Genomic DNA, 9,322 nt, shown 5'->3' on the forward strand with positions numbered 1-9,322 from the left:
TGCTTCAGAGCAAGCTGTATCGGGCCATGCCTATCAATACTTAGAGACAAAAGCTCTCCCAGTGTTTAAAACAAGATCAATATTTCTGAAGCAAGCAGTTCTTGAAAAATGGTAGCTGAGCTTCGGATCAATGTGTCTAAAATATTATGCTGCACATTTTAGTGCAGAAGGGGGGCATATTTTTTATTGACAAAACTTTTTCATCAAGAATGTGGCTTCTGAAATGAACCCTTAAGCCGCTTTCCACTGTTTTCATTGTGATTACAGCAAATCACATAATACAGCTCTGAACAGAAAAATTAAGATATTTAAATTCATAATGCATAAAGGATCAACAAAACGAAACTAAATGCGCGAAGAAAGTAAAATAACTTTTTACTTTACAGAAGTTTCACAAAATATATTTAGATAATTGTGGTACATTTCAAATCTTGAGTAAACAACAGACATTAATCAAATATTAACTTACCTTAATTACGTAGGTTAAAGATCACTCTCATCTACAATTAAGGATCAGTTTTCTACTTTGCTGGGAATCCAGCAATTTATGTTTCCTCTAGGTTTGAACTGTATGAGAGTTATAACTAAGCAAACAGAGTGATTGTAGTTTGTAAGTGTTTATGAGCACATAGAAAAAAAAAGAAAAATGTAAAAATATCTGGTTATTGCTAGTAAATTATTAAAAATAAATATTACTGATTCTGTGGAAACAATGCAAAACCTTTACCAAATATATGTGTTATTTTTGCAGTCGCTTAGTGTATTTTATGGATTTTAGTTCTGTTGCAATTTATTCTTCTCCTCTTGAAAATCATGACTAATTACATTTTTAGTAATCTTGTAATCTGAGAAACTACTAGAGATGCTATTTGCTCTGATTGCAAGTTCCACTTGAAGATATGAAAACTAGCCTGGTTAGCTGAAAAAGATAATGTTCTTAGAGATGGTTAAAACTAGAATTTCTTTTCAATGAAAATTCTACCATTTCAGAGCTTGTTTTTATTCCAATTGTGTTAAAAATAACATAAATTACTTACTTGTAGTAAAAATATTTTTAAAGAAAGACTCTGCATGTGAAGACTTCTTGTTGTTGGTTATGCAGTAGAAAGTTTTCATAGCAACGTCCAATAGCACGTGCACATGCCTGGTAAGACATCTGCTATCTAGCACATCTAGAAATAACCAGGTCTTCCAATTTGGAGACCTAAACTCCTCCATAATTATGCAGTTACTAGGGACACTTCTTTCCTTTTCCTAATGACATTGCAGAGACCCTCTACCCAATTCCAACCACAGACTTTCTAGCATACTGCAGACTCTTAGCGAAACATCAGGATTTTTATGAAATGATTTAGACTCAAACAGAATCTGTTATACATACAATATATGTATATTCTTTTCTTTTCTCTCTCTCCATGTCCCTTCTTTTCTAAAGCTATTAATGTATAATGCTATTACACCATTGTTACTTTTACCTCCAATCTTTCCTAACTAATGCATTTACTTCCATGTTGATATTCGGTAACAACTGCAAATCCTCCCCAAGTCTCCGGACTAGCTAATTTCATAGTTTGACTCAGCTGTTGTGGATCCTCTGTGTTGTTGTATAAATGTAAGAAAGAGCTTTGTAATGGCCACTGTGGGTTTTCACCCTCACTCTGTATGACCCAGCAACTACTCTTATCAGTATTGGCACTTGCACTCCTCTGGAAATATCCTCTGGATATTTCTATCTTAGTGCATTATCATCATGGAGATTAAATGAGACTTTCCCATCTCCGTTCTTTAATTTTTAATTTTAGCGTTTATCAATCAAATTACTCTTGATTCCAAACCAGAACTCAAACTGTTGGGTGTATAATCCTCTTCCAAGAATGCTCCTTGTAACAGACCAATCCCAAATCTGCCTATATGACTGTCAATCTTCATCCTGTCATTATGTTTTTTCCTCTAAATCTTTAAAGACCAGAAAAAAATCCATGTTATTGAGACTTTTTTGAAATACATTTTAAACTGAGGTGTAATTTCAGAAATATTTTTAATGTCTTCCTACTACTACAAAATTGCCTCCATAAATGGAATCCTTTTTCTCTGTTCATTTATTAGTCTTGAACTCTTGGAGCAAAAGCCAGCCATAGAAAGACCTTCTCCTATGCAGTTTAGGTTAGCTAAACTAAATAAAATGATTCTCATGTCTTAAGTTAGCCACTACCACTTGACAGACACCACTTTCATGGCCCAGAAGTGAAAGTCATCTTGTCCAACCATGAGGAAGAATTTTGTCTAAGGTATGTGTCTTTTAGATCATGACCTGCATCTTGTCCTGTAGGAACACGAGGAATCTTGGGAAAAGGCCTGCTTGACTAAGCAGGAAGCATCTCAATGAGCTAGCACACATGGAGGGACTGAAGAAGTGATAGAAACAAGGCTGGGCAGCAAAAGATGAAAAAAATTATATTGTGTTAGGTCCTTGTGGCCAAAGAAGCTGGACTGACTTAGTCTGGTGAAAAGGAGCCTCAAAAGTGATCTAACATCTACAGCTATTTGAAGGATGTCGCAACAGTGACAGGGCCAAACTCTCTTAGCAATGCCAGCTGATCTAACAGGGACAAAGGCCACAATTTACAGCTTGGGAGGTTAACATTGGACATCAGAAAATAAAATAAACACCGAAACATTTTGCCTGTGGAGGAGGTGAGCATCTCTGTCCTTGAGGGTTTTCAAGACTCAGACAAAGCCAGAAATGACACAATCTAATGTTAAGCTAGTCCCACTTCGATTTGCACTAGATAACCTCAAGGAAGGCCTTCCAGCCAACATTTCTGTGATCTTTCAGCAGGTCTTAGGGCTTTCCAACATTTTACCATTAAATCCTATTATTAAAATAATTTGTTTATTAACCTATTTAGTTTCATGAGTCACGCCTGAGGATTGTCACCTAGCCTGTTTGAAGGTTCAGTGAATGGGAAACACCTTGGATAAGTTATGTAGTTGGGGCAAGTCCTCTGATCAGCCCACTTTTCAGAGAGAGAACCATAGCAAAAGACTTCAACTAAGAAAAGACATTGGACTCAAATTCCATTCCATATCCCTCACTCGCTTGACGTGGCATCCATTCACCTTTCCAACTTATCTGACTTGGCCCTCCAGCCAAGTTGTCTCGACTCAGTCTCTTGTTCTGCCACCTAAATTAGTAATTAGCCTTTCTCTGGCCTTCTGTTACCAACTATCCAACGTCTTTGCTCTGTGGGAAATGCTTTGGTATAAATAGACATCTTTTGCTGTGAACTATGGTATTGATACCATAACCTCACAGCCTAGTAATTTCCCACAATGGAGTGATACAAATAGATATTCTTCCTCAGCTGCATTGAATTTTTCTTGCTCTGTCAGGATACATTGAAAATGATATATTTTTTTCTCTAAATCTGTAGACTGCCATTGCCTTTATAAGTCAGGAATAAGCTGCATACGAAAGACAATCCTTTCTGAGCAAAGTGTCTGCCAGATACTTCTATATAGTTTGACATGATGGAGCAAACCAAATGGTAACATTATCTGATGCCTAAATCTCAACAGATAGTTTCAAAATTATGGTTCTATCCTCAATACACTAGACTTGTAGAGGAAAACAGCTATGAAAGAATCCTGATCTTACTTCTCTGATATTCTGTGCAGGCCACAAACTTCAGTTCTAGCAATGCTATGTGGTACAGGCGAGAATGCCTTCAAAAGAGGGTGAATTGGGTAGAGCTTACACAGTAAAATCTGAGGACTGGACTTATCTTAATGCAGGCAGGAGGTGAGTTTCTATGCTAAAGAGAGTTATTCTTTTTAGCATAGTTTAGCTAAAATTATTAAGCATAATTTTAGCAGAAACATAATTTCTGTTATATTAGGTAAATGTCAGTAATTTCATCAATAGGATTTTCATGTTCCACTACTAATAGGACTTGCCTTATCATATCTGGTGAACACTGATCTACTCCTTTCTTGTCTAGAGGTGTGGGCTTTCTGACTTCAGTTAAAAAGAGAACATAGTTTATATCCATATATTATACACAACTGAATTCTTCCTTTTTCTGTGTGTCTGACCTCCCAATGCTGTTTCACAGAACATCCTCCTAAACAAATTGATGAAATGTGGACTAGCTAAGCGGACAGTGAGGTGGACTGACAACTGAACTGCTAGGTTCAAAGGCTTGCATGGAGTCCAGGCAAGGAGCCCATCGCCCGTGGTGCACACTAGAGGTTGGTACTGGGGCCAGCACTGTTTGGTATTTCTGTTTGCCGTAGAGCTGGATCTGGCACTGAATCCTCAAGGAGGAAAGACGTGCCCGATCCAGCTGCACAGTGAACAGCTGGGTGCGCTGTAAACCGTCAGTGACTGCTGCTTTAGTTTGTATAGGTCTAAAGGCTGCAACTCAGCCATGGAAGAGGTCCTGTAATGCTGGGAAGACTGATAGGAAGGTAGTTTGTGTTTTAGATTGTTTTGTTCAGGAGATGGAAAACTGTGTCTTTACTTATTTTTAGCAGGTGCTGATACCAAGGCAGTGGCAAATAAACAGAGCCTTTGAGTAGACACAGATTGGGAGCTTAAAATGATATCTTCCTCATCAAGCCTTGACTAGGCCGCCCGCTGCAATGACAGCAATGAAGTTAGACCACAACTCCATAACAGTGAAGTTATGGCATTACACTTGCTGGCTTCCTCAGAAGAAAATGCATAGCTTTTCTTCCCAAAGAGAAAGGCTGCATGCTAACTGAATAAAAACATGAAGAACCAACTGATTATAGACTTAAGATTAATGTTTTGCATAAATGGTAACATAGTAATTCTAAAACCTCACACCTCAAACAAACATACCTTTGAAGGCCTTTCTGATAACAAGTATAACCTACCCTCAACACTGGCATTTACTTTTGTCAGTAGATATAAATTAGACCTTTGACTCTTACCCTTAAGTTAACAAACCGAAACCACTGAAATAACTGATAAAAGTCCTGCCACATCCACCTTTGCAGCCAATCCCTTTTGGCAAGCATGTTGTTTTGAGGGAAAAAAAAAAAGTTTAATAGATTGAACTGAACTTCAGCAACTGAGAGTTGAAGATGTGATCGGACAGCCTCAAGTCAAGATAGCTTGAATGTAGCAGAAGCCCAAATCTAAACTCAAGATACAAGGATATGTAAAATCTGTCATCTTGTGCAAGACAGTGTTTATCTCCATTTTGGAAAGCTGCAATAACACTCTGAATTTCACTTACTTTCCTAATTCAATAGCTATTAACACAACTGGATTCAAAGATGTGGAATTGAAAAAAAAATCCGCAAATAAATTAAGAGAGTCCATAAAACATGAGAATGACATTGTCATCCTGTCTTATTTCCTCTCCTCCCTGCTCCTCGCACCCATTGCCAGGTTTATGTATCAGTGTTTGTGAGGGTAACCAACACCATGATCTGTGGTGCAGCTTTCACTAAAGATGCAGGCACATCTGATTGCACTGAAGATGAGAGCTAGTCAGGAAAAAAGAACAGCAGTCTATAAATTTATTATGCAGTGCCTCCCAATTGCATTTCTTCATCTTGTAAAACAGCTCCATTGAGACAGAAGTACCTGGTCAGCATCTCTAACAGGAAAGTAAGTTTGGAGCCCTCCGATTCTCCGACTCAATTTCCAGTCTCGTCTTCCAGAGCGAGTGCGGCCGCCGCCACAGCGGACGAACCTGTCCAGGCAATGCCAGGCCACTTCTGAACATAAACCTGTAACCTGCACAGAAGGGTGCACACAGCAAACTAGAGAAGAGGATGTTCTTTAGGAACTTCCAAGCTCTACTAATGCTGGCCCACTACAAATACTGTTAGCCTAAGTTATATTCCCGTTGGTAAGACGTGTTGCATGCATAGCTAGCTTCAAAGAAATCATTTCCAAGTGATGCTAGGATTGTTAGCAAGAGTAAGGGAGGAACAGTATTGTGGGGAGCAGAGCAGAAAGCTGCTTGTTTACAACATCAGGAGGAAGGTGAAAATGAAGGCGGGCAGAGCTAGGTGTATCTGAGTGTGTGACTGATACAGAGACTCCTGCCAGCGCTTCTGTTTCTGCGAGAGCCTCAGGTCCTGTGAAGCAAGACAAGGAGGAAAACAAATAAAGGACAAGTAATTTCCATATAGTGTGATGCTGCAATTAAAGTAATAATTACTAGCACCCTCTTTAAAATAAATGAGACGCTTCAGATTATAGCGAAGAATATTATGTGTTAAGAGTGCCTCTGAAAGCCTGTGCCCATTTTTGTGCTCTCCAGCATGAGATGAGTGACTTTGGCAGAAGGCTGGTCAGGGGGCTGGAGCACATGGGGCCGAGGACAGGCTGAAGGAACTGGGTTGGTTCAGCCTGTAGAAAGGGCAGCTCAGGGGAGACCTTACTGCTGTCCACAAACAACTCTCTACCGGGGACTGAAGAGAAGACAAAGCTGGGCTTTTCTCAGCAGTGCACAGTGGCAGAAATGGGCCCAAGTTAGAACATAGAAAATTCCAGTTAGATGCAAGTAAATTATTGTTAGTATTTTTTTTTTTTTAATTTTATTTAACCGTGAGGATGGTCAAAGCCTGGATCTAGGCTGTGAAACCTCCATCTTCAGAGATACTCATGCTGTGACTGGACAGGCCGCTGTAACTGGCCCTGCTTTGAGCAGGAGACCAGACTAGCAATCCAACCTCCGTGGTTCTAGGGTTCGAACACCTAACCGTGGCCAGGATTTCCTCAAAGCCTTCAGAGCCCTATCAGCTTACAACAGTCTTCATACCTCCAGTGCTCTTCTCACCACCAGTGCCTTTCTCCCTCAGTTTTTATGCTCCAAATTTGGAAAATACTGTAGGAAATGAAATATATTTTACTTGGAGTCCTATTTTTGAAGATTAAAGGAGGATTCAATGGGAAGTGCAATGGAGTGTGGTGAAGAGAGAAGGTATAAATTAGAGTATGAAGGATGCAACATACAGAACTTTGCTTTTCCTGCCATCCCTGGATTTCTTAACATAGAGCTTAGCCTTCATTGTAGTGGCAAAGATGGGTAGTGGTGGGGAGAGCACAGACATATACAACACATTTCAAATCTACTTACTGTTCTAGAAGCTCTCCTTAAGCACCTCTTATCACATACGAGCAATAGAGTGTTGATGGAAGAAAGTGCACTGAGCACTAAGCGCAGGCTTTAGTAAGTCAAATGTCAAGATAAGATACCTCTTTAACTGAATTATGCTCAGTGAGTTATGCGTGCTCTTTGAAATAGCTGCCACACAATCAGTTTTGAAAGTATTTCTGAAAAATATTCAATTGCCTATGGCTTGATAAAGGATTTTCTAACTTTAAAACTCACATTAAGCTATTTGCAACACAGATAATTAGCCATGACGTGCAGTGAGATAGCATTCCTTCATCTGTTGAAGTTTTGGAATAAGCCAAAAGATCAGCGAACCAGCTCTACTTCTGTATGTCTGTGTTCACATTACACACATACGCAAAAAAAAAAAAAAAAGGTATGATTACATGAAAAATTACCCATCAAAAGGAATATTGAGTGTGGACTAATGGAGCCAACCACATCCTCATGAAAACAAGTAGCTGATGCTTCTATCGAGTTCACCCGCTTCTGTGTTGAGGTAAAGTCACACAAATATTATCTCAAAAGATGTGGAAAAAATAATTATTAAGGCATATTAAGCTGTGTTCTCATGCTGCAATACTTCTCGGGACAGAGGCCTGCAAAAGTCCTAGAGAAATGTCAGCAATGACCAGCATAAGAGAACCAATCTGCAGGGTATCTGTGGAAAAAAATGAATAAAAAAAAGAAGCTGAAGAAATGAGTGTACACATATTCTAAAGATAAAAGGAGTATCAGATCCTGTATATTTATATAAAAAAAAAGTAGTAAGATGAAAGAACGGAGAAATGTTAGTATTTTTAGGCATATATAGGACAGTCTTTTCAGTTACACAAGACGCTGCTCACTAGGACCACCAGACACTGGATGGAAATCACGAGCCCAGGGACTCTGTCCCAGAAGACATTTATTTATCCGTATTATGCAGTAAGAGTGCAATATAAAATAACACATTAATGGGCTACAGTGATGTATGTGCAGACAATTATGTGAGTACACAATGAAAAGAAGTGAATGAAAAGTCCTCCTAAATCAAAAGGGAAGACTATTTTTAAGATCACCTAAAAGGAAATTAACTGTTTCAAGAAGAGTTTGGGCATTAAGGAGGTTCGCAATTGGGTATCAGACTCTCCCTCTGCCCTTTTATTATTTTAATCCATTTAGAAGATGTCAGCTATACAAAGTAGTCAGATACGGTCATGACATCTTCTCAACCTATATACAGTTATTGGCTGCTTGGCACACAAGCGGTTTCTTCCAAACATTTCCCCTACCCACGCTCTAAATCAGTCTCTTACCTTCAAGATTGTTGATCCTCTAACTTCGGCCTAGGTAATGACTGCTAAGTTACCTAAACTCCCTGTAGTAACACATGTACATTGAGCTATGACCTGAGCAGTCTCCTCTGTCGTGGTTATTGTACATTTTTCCCTGCCTTATCACAGGCTTGGCTCCCCTGAGGATACTGCCGGTCTTTCTGGTTAGGCTGAGAGCTGTGACAACCTCCACACCACTCACCAGAGCTTGAGATGCCATTCCCCAGCTCTAGGTGCAACCTGCTCCTCTGCACACCGACAGCTTCTCCAGAGCCTCTTTCTTCTCATATGTTTTCAGGCTCTTACTCTGCAATTAGAGGCAGAGAATCGCAAGGTTATAGGGCCAACCTGAAGCGCAAGCGCCACACATTCTGCCGCACCGTATGCAGTCACCTACCGCTGGCTCCTTCTGCCTTTTCCACAGAACCCTTTAACTTTGGATCTAGCCATGCATCCTCACCTGCTAAAGCCCCTGTGGCTGAGCTGGTGCAAGATCCCTGTTACCAGCCCGCTGCCGCATCAGCTGCTAAGGAGCATCCCCGGCCTGTCTGGAGAAACGTGACAGGGCACCGCTCGCCATCCCGCGCTGCCCGCGGTACGGGCGAATGCAAGGCCCGTTTCACCTGTCTGGAAAAGGCAGCTGGAGGTTTAGGTCCATGCGGCTTCTGTGCACGTTTGCAGAGGCACGGAGCATGGGAAGGTTGCAGGTATGAAGTATGCAGTGTACTGTGTGTCCGTTGGCACGTCTGATCCACAGGGCTGGAGTAGCAAGCACTTCCTCGCTTTTCCCCAGGGCCCCTATGCAAAGGCAAGGGCCAATACCTGCCATTTCAACCTGGGAGC

Source organism: Tinamus guttatus, unplaced genomic scaffold (assembly GCF_059628265.1).
Source record: "Tinamus guttatus ecotype Peru unplaced genomic scaffold, ASM5962826v1 Tinamus_guttatus_pri_ptg000470l, whole genome shotgun sequence".
Lineage (NCBI taxonomy): Eukaryota > Metazoa > Chordata > Aves > Tinamiformes > Tinamidae > Tinamus > Tinamus guttatus.